The following is an 11,203-nucleotide window of genomic DNA, read 5'->3' as shown; positions in this document are numbered from 1 at the left end:
AATGCCATGTATGTGTGTGTGAATAAAGCTAGGTAAGCACCTAGATCTGACTTGTGTAGTTTGTTTGCCTTGTAAAGAGTAAAGCACCTGGATAAAACACAGTTGGTCAAAGTGCTCAGAAAATGTAGGAGCAACACGTGTGGGCCAAAAGGTTTGCTTCTGTGTTGTCCTCTTATATGAGTCAATATATCACGACTTCACAATGCAGTTCAGAATGAGAAACATTGCACCCTCTCAGATTTCAACCTCCTCTCACCTGAGTCACAGTTAGAATAACTGGAATGTTATAGTTCCTCACATCCATCACTGAATCACTATGCAGATCCTTCTCTCTCCATTCCCTAAACAACCAGGGCAACCCAATGCTACTTTCCTGGTGCAATCCCACTATGCGGAGCAACCTCCTAATCTTGCGTCTCTAGTGACATGCATGTAACATCGATCAATGTCTGTGGACTGCCAGATTTTACATGCATGTCACTACAAGATAAATAAGACTTTATTAGAGTAAAGGAGGGCCAGCTACCTGGCATAGGCACAGATATAACTCCATGGAGATTTCTCCTGTCCTCCAAACCCCAGAGAGCATGAAGGAGTCCAAGGGAATGCCCAGTAGGAGCTGTTGTGTATCCATGGGAAACTTAGGAAGCAATAACAAAATACAGGTGTCCCCCACTTTTCGAACGTTCGCTTTACAAAACCTCACTGTTATGAAAGACCTACATTAGTTACCTGTTTTCACTAACAGAAGGCGTTTTCACTGTTATGAAGAAAAGCAGCGCACAATAAAAGGCCGCGCCGCCCCGAGCAGCTGCTCTCCCCCAGATTCGGAACGGTATTCTAGCTGGCATTGCTTTAACACGTGCCTGTGAGCAGCTGTTTGCAAAATGAGTTCTGAGGTATTGGAAAAGCCTAAAAAAGCTCGTAAGGGTGTTACACTTAGCATAAAACTAGACATAATTAAGCGTTTTGATCGTGGTGAACGAAGTAAGGACAAAGTGAATTTGGCTTGTGGAAGTTGACGAAGATGATGTTGAAGAGGTTTTGGCATCCCATGACCAAGAACTGATAGATGAAGAGCTGATGCAATTGGAAGAGGAAAGGATAACAATCGAAACCGAATGAGTAATGATAAAGTACGACTTTAATTTTGAAAGGGTATGTCTGTTTGGGCATATTTGCAAGATGGTTTGAGTCCTTACAAAGAACTGTATGATAGAAAAATGCACGAGGCTAAGCAGTCAAGCAAGCCTTCCATATCAGCCACAGCAGACGATGAACTTCGACCTTTGACATCGAGGCAGGCAGAGATAGGAGAAGATGACCTGCCTGCCCTGATCGACGATGAGATGACACCCCTGTGTCCCACCACCCCAGCCCCCGGGCCGTGGACAGATACTGATTGGCGGAGAATGCAGCGGTAGCCGGGAGGCACACAGTACATCTTTAAGAAAAAAAGCCGAAATAAACATCCTAATTAATTAGGTGCCACCCGGCACCTAATTGTCAACCCAGATCAGAGGTGATTGCCGATTGCATTGCCTCTGATCTGAGTCGACAATTACGTGCTGGGCGGCATCTAATTAATTAGCTTGTTTGTTTCGGCTTTTTTCTTAAAGATGTGCTGTGTGCCTCCCGGCTACCACTGTACCCCTGCATGCTTCGCGGATTGGTATCGGTTCGCTGCCTGGAGGGTGGGGGCCACTGCACCACCCCAACCTCCGACTCAGCCTAACACACCACCATCAGTATGCTCTGTGCTGTCTTCCCGATTCCTGTAAGTGATACTACACTGTACATATATTATTTCTACTTTATATTGGCAGTGTATTTTTACGTGTTATTTGGTATGATTTGGCAGCTTCATAGCCTAAAGTAGGGGTCACCATCCCATTGATCGCGATCGACTGGTCGATCTTTGAGACTTTCCCAGTCCATCCCGAAAAAAATGAAAAATAAATACACAAATACTGTTGTAATGTGAGCATTATAAAAATAAATAATACTAGTTAGGATAATTGTAATATAGCAGTATTTTCGCTGTTGAAAACTATTTGTAAAGAGAGATTGTTTCCGGGTTGCGGGGTTTTAGTTCCCTTCTTTCTGCCCAATGCGCATATGTGTATAGTTCCCCCGCCATGCACCGCATTTTCAGCGTAGCTTGTGCTGCATCAAAGTGACCAATTAGGTTAGATAAGAATACAGACTGTCACAAACATCAATATACGGCACTCACTCGTGATATCCTGCAAGGTAGCTAGCTAGCATGGCGGAGGCTCCACGAAAGAAGGCGAAAATGTACAACTTCCATCCAGAATGGGAAGAGGAATTTCTATTTACCGTGGTGACAGACAAATATGTACGTATGTTGTGCTGCCAAACACAAGCACTGTCTAAAAGAGGGAATCTGGAGCGGCACCACAACACCAACCACCAGAAATTTAAAGACCCCTACCCCCCAAAGAGCGCAATTCGTGCCAGGAAAGTTGAGGTGCTAAAATCGGGGATGAAGGCCCAGCAATCCTTTTTCACAAAACATGCTGCTCAAAATAAGGCTGCTATTGAAGCATCATTTCGTGTAAGTCACCTTTTGGCTAAACACAAGAAGCCTTTTACAGATGGCGATTTATTCAAGGAAGCAATGGTCATTACCACAGAGACTGTTTTTAATGACTTTGAAAACAAAAGTGCCATCACAACCACAATACATACTATACCGCTTGGCCCTGCAACAGTGACAAGGAGGGTAGAGTCACTGTCAGAGGATGTGGATCGACAAGTGTTAAAGAACTTATCACTCGGTGAATATTTTTCACTACAGTTCGATGGATCCCTGGATGTAATGCAAACAGCTCAGCTTGTTGTATTTGTCAGAATGGCTTTCCAGGATTTTACAACAAAGGAGGACTTCCTGATGCTTTTGCAGTTAAAGGAGAGAACGAGAGGTGAGGATATTTACAATGAGTTTAAAAAATATATCCATGAAAATGACATCCCCATTCATAAACTGGTGGCAATTACTACTGATGGGGCGCCAGCAATGCACGGTGTGCACGTTGGTTTTATAGCACTGTGCCGTAATGACCCTGATTTTCCCAGCTTCCTAGATTATCACTGTGTGATTCATCAGCAGGCCTTGGCTGGGAAGGTCGTGGACTTTTCTCATATAATGACACTGGTGGTCAAACTGATAAACTTGATTCGAGCAAAAGCGCTTCAGCACCGCTTATTCAAGGTGTTATTGGATGAGCTCGATGCTGCTTACGGAGACATAATTCTTCATGTTGATGTTCGGTGGTTGAGTTGCGGCAAAGTGCTGCAACGATTTCTTGACTTGCTGCCTGAGATAAAGACTTTCCTGTCAATAAGAAATGAGGAGCACAAGGTGCTGTCAGATGATGCGTGGCTACTGGATTTAGCGTTTCTGACAGATGTAACGGCTAAATTAAACGCACTTAATAACGAACTCATGGGAAAAGACCAATACCTAACCCACATGATAAGTGCAGTAAATGCGTTTAAGGCCAAGCTTGGTGTTTGGATTTCAAATTTAAAGAAAGGGGGGCTGACACACTTTCCCAACTTGGGAAAAATGTTACCAGCCATCACGGAAAAAAATGCTTTTCGCCCTGAGCAGTACTGTGCTCGCTTAGACAAACTGGCAATAGAGTTCGATTGGCGTTTTGGGGAGTTAAATGTCATGAAAGATATTGCTGCATTTATTTTAAACCCATTTCTGCTGATTGATATAGAACAGATAGAGCCAAACTCCAGCAAGTATTTGGTCTGCCAAATGATTCTGATATGGAAATAATTGATTTGCAAAATGACGTCAAACTTAAAGCAAGATCAGGGGATGGTGACTTTTGGGGGCTTGTCAGCAGGGAGAAGTTTCCTTATCTCACCGCATGTGCACTAAAAGTCAGTGCCTACTTCGGGTCAACTTATCTGTGTGAAATTGCATTTTCACAGATGAAAATTATTAAATCTAAGTACAGGAGCTCTCTTACTGACAAACATCTCACAGACTGTCTCAGACTGGCTGTCGGTAGTTATGAGCCAAATTTCAGGGAACTAGCAGAAAGTATTCAGCCCCAGTCATCACACTGAGTGCAACAGTCAATTTTTATTCATTTATTTTTTGTGTTGAAATAAAACTAAATAATGAAACTTAGAATTAAAGGTGTGAAGTATTGTAATATTCTTAAAGAAAGACAGCTATGGCCTATTTGATATGCTAGTTACAGTGTTTTCTTGTTTGAACCAATTTGAAAGTTTGACAGAAGTATTTTGTGTAATTCAAATACATCTAGCGCAAATAAAAGGCCTCAGATTGGAAGTACAATCTGAGCTGTGTTTTCTCTAAACGATTTAGTAGGTAGATTTTGCCTTTCACTGACGTCGAGGTGGGTGATCTTGGGCTTAAAAAGGTTGGTGACTACTCGATTAAAGGTTGCTGGAGAGCGCTTGCGCCATGTTTTTGCCGAGAGCACTTGTGTGAGATTTTCGCTACAGAGAACAGTTCAGGCAATGATTGTGGAAAAGTATTTCTACTTTATATAGGCTGTGTATTTATCATATCATTCCTACTTTTACTATATGTTACTGTTAATTTAGGTTTTATGTGTTATTTGGCATGATTTGGTAGGTTATTTTTAGTTCTGCGAACGCTCACAAAATTTTCCCATATAAATAAATGGTAACTGCTTTTTCGCTTTACGGCATTCCGGCTTATGAACCATTTCATAGGAACACTCCACCTTCGGATGGCAGGGGAAACCTGTAAAAGCCAATTAACAAGAACCACAAAAGGGCATTGGCTTTAAATCAGTCTAACAGAAGAAAGGCAGAAAGTAGATATTTTATTACATTTCAACTATTAATCCAAATGTGACATTGCTTGAGGAGGTGCATCTGCAAGTTATCTGTTTGATTAACCATAAAATAAGACCCAAGAACAAAGATCACGTGGGCCACAACACTGGTGATGCCAATGGATACTCAGGATGTCACCTAATTCTCCACCAGCACTTACCTATCCCTCTCTTTACTCCTGTCCATTCCACTTAATCTCTTCCACTGTTTATCCATGCCTACTCAATTCACAGTAAGACAATCCTTATATAACTAATGAACTGATATAGAACTAGCCTGCAAAAAAAAAGTGCTATATTAATTGATTTTCAACCTAAACTGGGTCATTTCTTTTACATGAAGCCACGATTGATCTAAATTGCCAAATACAGTATTTGTGCAGACTCTTAAACAATGCGGACAACTTTAGAGCTCCTGTGAGCAATACAGCCGGTGATTCTGCTCATTTACCACCCACTAGCCGAGCATTCAGATGTGAAAAAACTCAGAAATCACTGGCCTGAAGGTTTTGCAACCAGGCAACATCTTTTGTGAAAGCTGGATATAATCCATTGATAGTAGAAACAGGAAATCTTCTTACCAAAAGATACCACATATTGTCACTTGTGAAGAGCAAGGTAAGACATGAGGGAATAGGACCAATCAAGTGTGACAGTGGAAAAGTGTGTAGGGAACCAGAGGAGATAGCAGAGGTACTTAATGAATATTTTGCTTCAGTATGCACTATGGAAAAGGACCCTGGCGATTGTAGGGATGACTTACAGCGGACTGAAAAGCTTGAGCATAGAGACATTAAGAAAGAGGATGTGCTGGAGCTTTTGGAAAGCATCAAGTTGGATAAGTCACCGGGAATGAACGAGATATTTTACTTACTTTTATACTTTATACTTTATTGTCGCCAAACAATTGGTACTAGAACGTACAATCATCACAGTGATATTTGATTCTACGCTTCCCACTCCCTGGATTACAAATATTAGATATTTAAAATAGTAAAAATTAGTAAATATTAAAAATGTAAATTATAAATCATAAATAGAAAATAGAAAAATGTAAAGTAAGGTAGTGCAAAAAAACCGAGAGGCAGGTCCGGATATTTGGAGGGTACAGCCCAGATCCGGGTCAGGATCTGTTCAGCAGTCTTATCACAGTTGGAAAGAAGCTGTTCCCAAATCTGGCCGTACGAGTCTTCAAGCTCCTGAGCCTTCTCTCGGAGGGAAGAGGGACGAAAAGTGTGTTGGCTGGGTGGGTCATGTCCTTGATTATCCTGGCAGCACTGCTCCGACAGTGTGCGGTGTAAAGTGAGTACACGGACGGAAGATTGGTTTGTGTGATGTGCTGCGCCGTGTTCACGATCTTCTGCAACTTCTTTCGGTCTTGGACAGGACAACTTCCTTACCAGGTTGTGATGCACCCTAGAAGAATGCTTTCTACGGTGCATCTATAAAAACTAGTGAGGGTTTTAGGGGACTGGCCAAATTTCTTTAGTTTTCTCAGGACGTGAAGGCGCTGTTGGGCCTTCTTGGCAGTGAACTCTGCTTGGTTGGACCAAATCAGGTCATTTGTGATATTGACCCCGAGGAACTTAAAGCTTTTGACCTGTTCCACTTGCGCACCACTGATATAAATTGGGTCATGCGGTCCACTACTCCTTCTGAAGTCAACAACCAATTCCTTCGTCTTGCTGACGTTGAGGGATAAGCTATTGTCTTCGCACCATGCGACCAGGTTCTTAATTTCTTCCCTGTACTCAAACTCATCATTACCCGAGATATGGCCTACAATTGTTGTATACCCCAAGCTACCGTGAGAGGCAAGGGAGGAGATTGCTGAGCCTTTGGTAATGATCTTTGCATCATCAATGGGGACATGAGCGATTCCGGAGGGTTGCGGATGTTGTTCCCTTATTCAAGAAAGGGAGTAGAGATAGCCCTGGAAATTATAGGCCAGTGAGTCTTACTTCAGTGGTTGGTAAGTTGATGGAGAAGATCCTGAAAGGCAGGATTTATGAACATTTGGAGAGGCATAATATGATTAGGAATAGTCAGCATGGGCTTGTGAAAGGCAGGCCATGCCTTATGAGTCTGATTGAACTTTTTGAGGATGTGACTAAACACATTGATGAAGGTAGAGCAGTAGATGTAGTGTATATGGATTTCAGCAAAGCATTCAACAAGGTAACCCCATGGAAAGCTCATTGAGAAAGTAAGGAGGCATGGGATCCAAGGGGACCTAGCTTTGTGCATCCAGAATTAGCTTGACCACAGAAGACAAAGAGTGATTGTAGATGGGTCATATTCTGCATGGAGGCTGGAGACCGGTGGTGTGTCTGAGGGATCTATTCTGGGACCCCTTCTTTTCCTAATTTTTATAAATGACTTGGATGAGGAAGTGGAGGGATGGTTTAGTAAATTTGCTGATGACATAAAGGTTGGGGGTGTTTGGTTAATGTGGAGGGCTGTCAGAGATTACAGCATGAATCGATAGGATGCAAAACTGGACTGAGAAGAGGCAGATGGAGTGTGAGATGGTTCATTTTGCTAGGTGAAATATGATGGCAGAATATAGTATTAATGGTAAAACTCTTGGCAGTGTGGAGGATCAGAGGGATCTTGGGGTCCGAGTCCACAGGGCACTCAAAGCTACTACGCAGGTTGCCTCTGTGGTTAAGAAGGCATACGGTGCATTAGCCTTCATCAACCATGGGATTGAGTTTAAGAGCCGAGAGGTAATGTTACAGCTATATAGGACCCTGGCCAGACCCCACTTGGAGTACTGTGCTCAGTTCTGGTCACCTCACTACAGTAAGGATATAGAAACTATAGAAAGGGTGCAGGGGAGATTTTCAACAATGTTGCCTGGATTGAGAGCATGCCTTATGAGAATAGGTTGAGTGAACTCAACCTTTTCTCCTTGGAGCGACAGAGCATGAAAGGTGACCTGATAGAGGTGTATAAGATGATGAGAGGCATTGATCGTATGGGTAGTCAGAGGCTTTTTCCCAGGGCTGAAATTGCTAATACAAAAAGGCACAGTTTTAAGGTGCTTGGAAGTAGGTACAGAGGAGAAGTCAGGGGTAAGTTTTTTATGCAGTAAGTGGTGAGTGTGTGGAATGGACTGCCGGTGATGTAGGTGGAGGCGGATACAATAGGGTTTTTTTTAAGAGACTCCCGGATAGGTACATGGAGCTTAGAAAAATAGAGGGCTATAGGTAATTTCTAAAGTAAGTACATGTTCAGCACAGCATTGTGGGCCGAAGGGTGTGTATTGTGCTGTAAGTTTTCTGTTTCTATGTTTCTATGAGGGAACTCATAGCAATTATTTTAATCAAAATTAATTGATCACCTAAAACATATTTGGCATAATGATGTTTCTTAGCAACTTTTTGGTTTATAATTTTCTTGTGTCTTTCAGGAAGATGTTGGCTGAATGGTTTCAAAGTTACTTAAGGCATATTTGAAGGAATTTTGAAAGAGGTATTAAAACTGATAATTATTATTAACTTATTAAGACTTAATTAAAGACTTATAAGTACTTTGAGCTTTTAGGGGATTTAACCGTGAAAGTCATAGGGATTGCTAAACAATGAGTTGAATTGGACTGTGAAAGTTTCTCAGCAACCAATCATTTACAAGGTGATGAATGATCTTGTGCTCATTGTTAGCAGAAAAGAGAAACAGAGTATTTGACCTTAAAGTTAATAAATCTCCAGGCTGGATGAGATTTATCCCATGCTGCAATGGGAGGAAAGGGAAGGTTTTTTAAAAACTCCTCAAGTGAAGTACCTGATAACTGGAGGTTGACAAATATGGTCTTTTTTTTCAAGAAAGGTAGCAGGGAAAAGCCCAAGAGCCTTACATCATAGTAGGGAAGATCTGAAGACCAGCACTCATGATCAGTTGGAAAGACAGGGATAATCAGAGATAGGCAGCTTAGCACTGTCAAGGATGGAATTTGTTTAACAAATCTGAATGAATTTTTTGAGGAGGTAACAAACTGCATTAATAAATGCAGTGCAATAGAAGTTGTTTACATAGAATGAATGAATTCGAAGGTCTTCAGTAAGACCTTTGAAAAGGTCCAATATGGCCCGTGGAATACAAGGCAAATTGGCCAATTGGATCCAAAATAAGCTTGGTAATAGGAGAGAGAGGCTGATTACAGAGGGTTATTTTTGTGATTGAATTCATGTGATTAGAAGTGTTCCAAGGGAACTCTGCAGGGGACCTTTAAATAAATCTAAGTGATTTGAAAGTAAATGTGGGAGGCATGATCATTAAGTTTGCAGATGACACAATGCTGGTGGATTTGTTGATGAGTATTGGGTTGATCAGAGTGTAGTCTAACACTACAGGGTGATAAGGGTTGAGCAACAGTATTGAAGTTTAATCCTGATGAATGTGAAGTGACGCATTTTGGGAGTATGAATGAGACTAGGACATACACCATGAAAGGGAAGTCCTTGGGGAATATTAAGGAACAGAGGGACCATGATGTGCAAGTCCAAGTATCCTTGAAGGTGATGGAACATGGATAAAGAGGCCTAAGAGATATCGCATTTTCTATCTCAGAGGCTGACATCAGAACATCTTTCAAGAGGGTGAATACTCACAAGGCATCAGGCCCTAGTGGTGTACCTGACAGGGCATGAAAACTTGTGCCAACCAACTGGTGGGAGTGTTCAAGGACATCTTCAATCTCTTGCTACTGTAGTCAGAAGTTACCACCTGTTTTGAAAAGGTGGCAATCATATCAGTGCTCAAGAAAAACAGCATGAGCTGCTTCAATGACTTTTGCCCAGTTGCACTCACATCTACTGTAAAGAAATGTTTTTTGAGAGATTGGTCATGGCCAGAATCAACTCCTGCCTAAGAAAGGATCTAGATTCACTGCAATTTGCATTTTGCCACAATAGGTCTACACTGAATGCAATCTCACTGGCTCTCCACCTGGCCTTGGACCTCCTGGACAACAGCAATACCTATATCATGTTGCCGTTTATTGATTACAACATAGTGTTCAGCACTATCATACCCTCAGTACTAATCAACAAGCTTGAAAACCTGGGCCTCTGTACCTCCCTCTGCAACTGGATCCTTAACTTTCTCAGTCAGTGTGGATTGGAAATTATATCTCTTCCTCGCTGACAATCAACACAGGTGCACCTCAAGGACGCATGCTTAGACCACTGTTCTACTCTCTCTATAGCCATGACCTGGGCCTCTATACCTCCCTCTGCAACTGGATCCTTAACTTTCTCGGTCAGTGTGGATTGGAAATTATATCTCTTCCTCGCTGACAATCAACACAGGTGCACCTCAAGAACGCATGCTTAGACCACTGTTCTACTCTCTCTATAGCCATAACAGTGCGGCTAGGCACAGCTCAAACTCCATCAATAAGTTTGCTGATGACACAACTTTTGTTGGTACAATATCAGATGATGATAAAGTGTAAAGGAATGAGATAGATCAGCTGATTGACCCTGCACTCCATGTCAGTACGACCAAGGAATTGATTGTAGACTTCAGGAAGGTGAAGATGAAGGGACATAGACTAGTCCTCATCAAGGAATCAGCAGTGGGAAGCGTAAACAGTTCCAAGTTTCTGGATGTCAACATCTCCAGGGTGCAACATATTGATGCAATTACAAAGAAGGCATGACAGTAGTTATACTTCATTAGGAGTTTAACTCTAGCAAATTTCTACAGATGTACCATGGAGAGCATTCTAACTGGTTGCATCACCATGTGGTACAGAGGGGCCACTGCATGGAACAAGCTGCAGCGGATTCCAAAATTTACCAGCTCCATCATGGGCACTGGGCTCCCCAGCATCAAGGAGATAGCCAAAAAATGATGCCTCAAACAAGTGGCATTGATCATTAAAGACTTCCATCACCTACGACATGCCCTCTTCTCATTGCTATCATTAGGGAAGAAGTACAGGAGCCTGAAGATACAAACTCAGTATTTTGGGAACAGATTTGTCCCCTCTGCCATCACATTTCCAAACGGACAATGAAGTAGTGCAAACTACTACTTATGAAGCAGTACTTCATGTGGATTAATTAGCGTAGAGCAAAGTGAGAGCAAAAACATTGTGAAGTAGCGTTCATGGGTTTGTTCATTATCAATTCAGAAATATATACCGTATATATTTCTTATTGCAATTTATAGTTTTTTAATTTATTGCACTGTACCACTCCACAAAACAACAAATTACATGACATATGCCTGTGATAGTACACCTGATTCTGATTCTGCCCTTCATTGTTCAGGGTAATGAATATGTTAGCATCTGATAACATTATGGTACCATTATTCTA

Source organism: Mobula birostris, chromosome 17 (assembly GCF_030028105.1).
Source record: "Mobula birostris isolate sMobBir1 chromosome 17, sMobBir1.hap1, whole genome shotgun sequence".
NCBI lineage: Eukaryota > Metazoa > Chordata > Chondrichthyes > Myliobatiformes > Myliobatidae > Mobula > Mobula birostris.
This window is presented reverse-complemented; position numbering follows the sequence as displayed.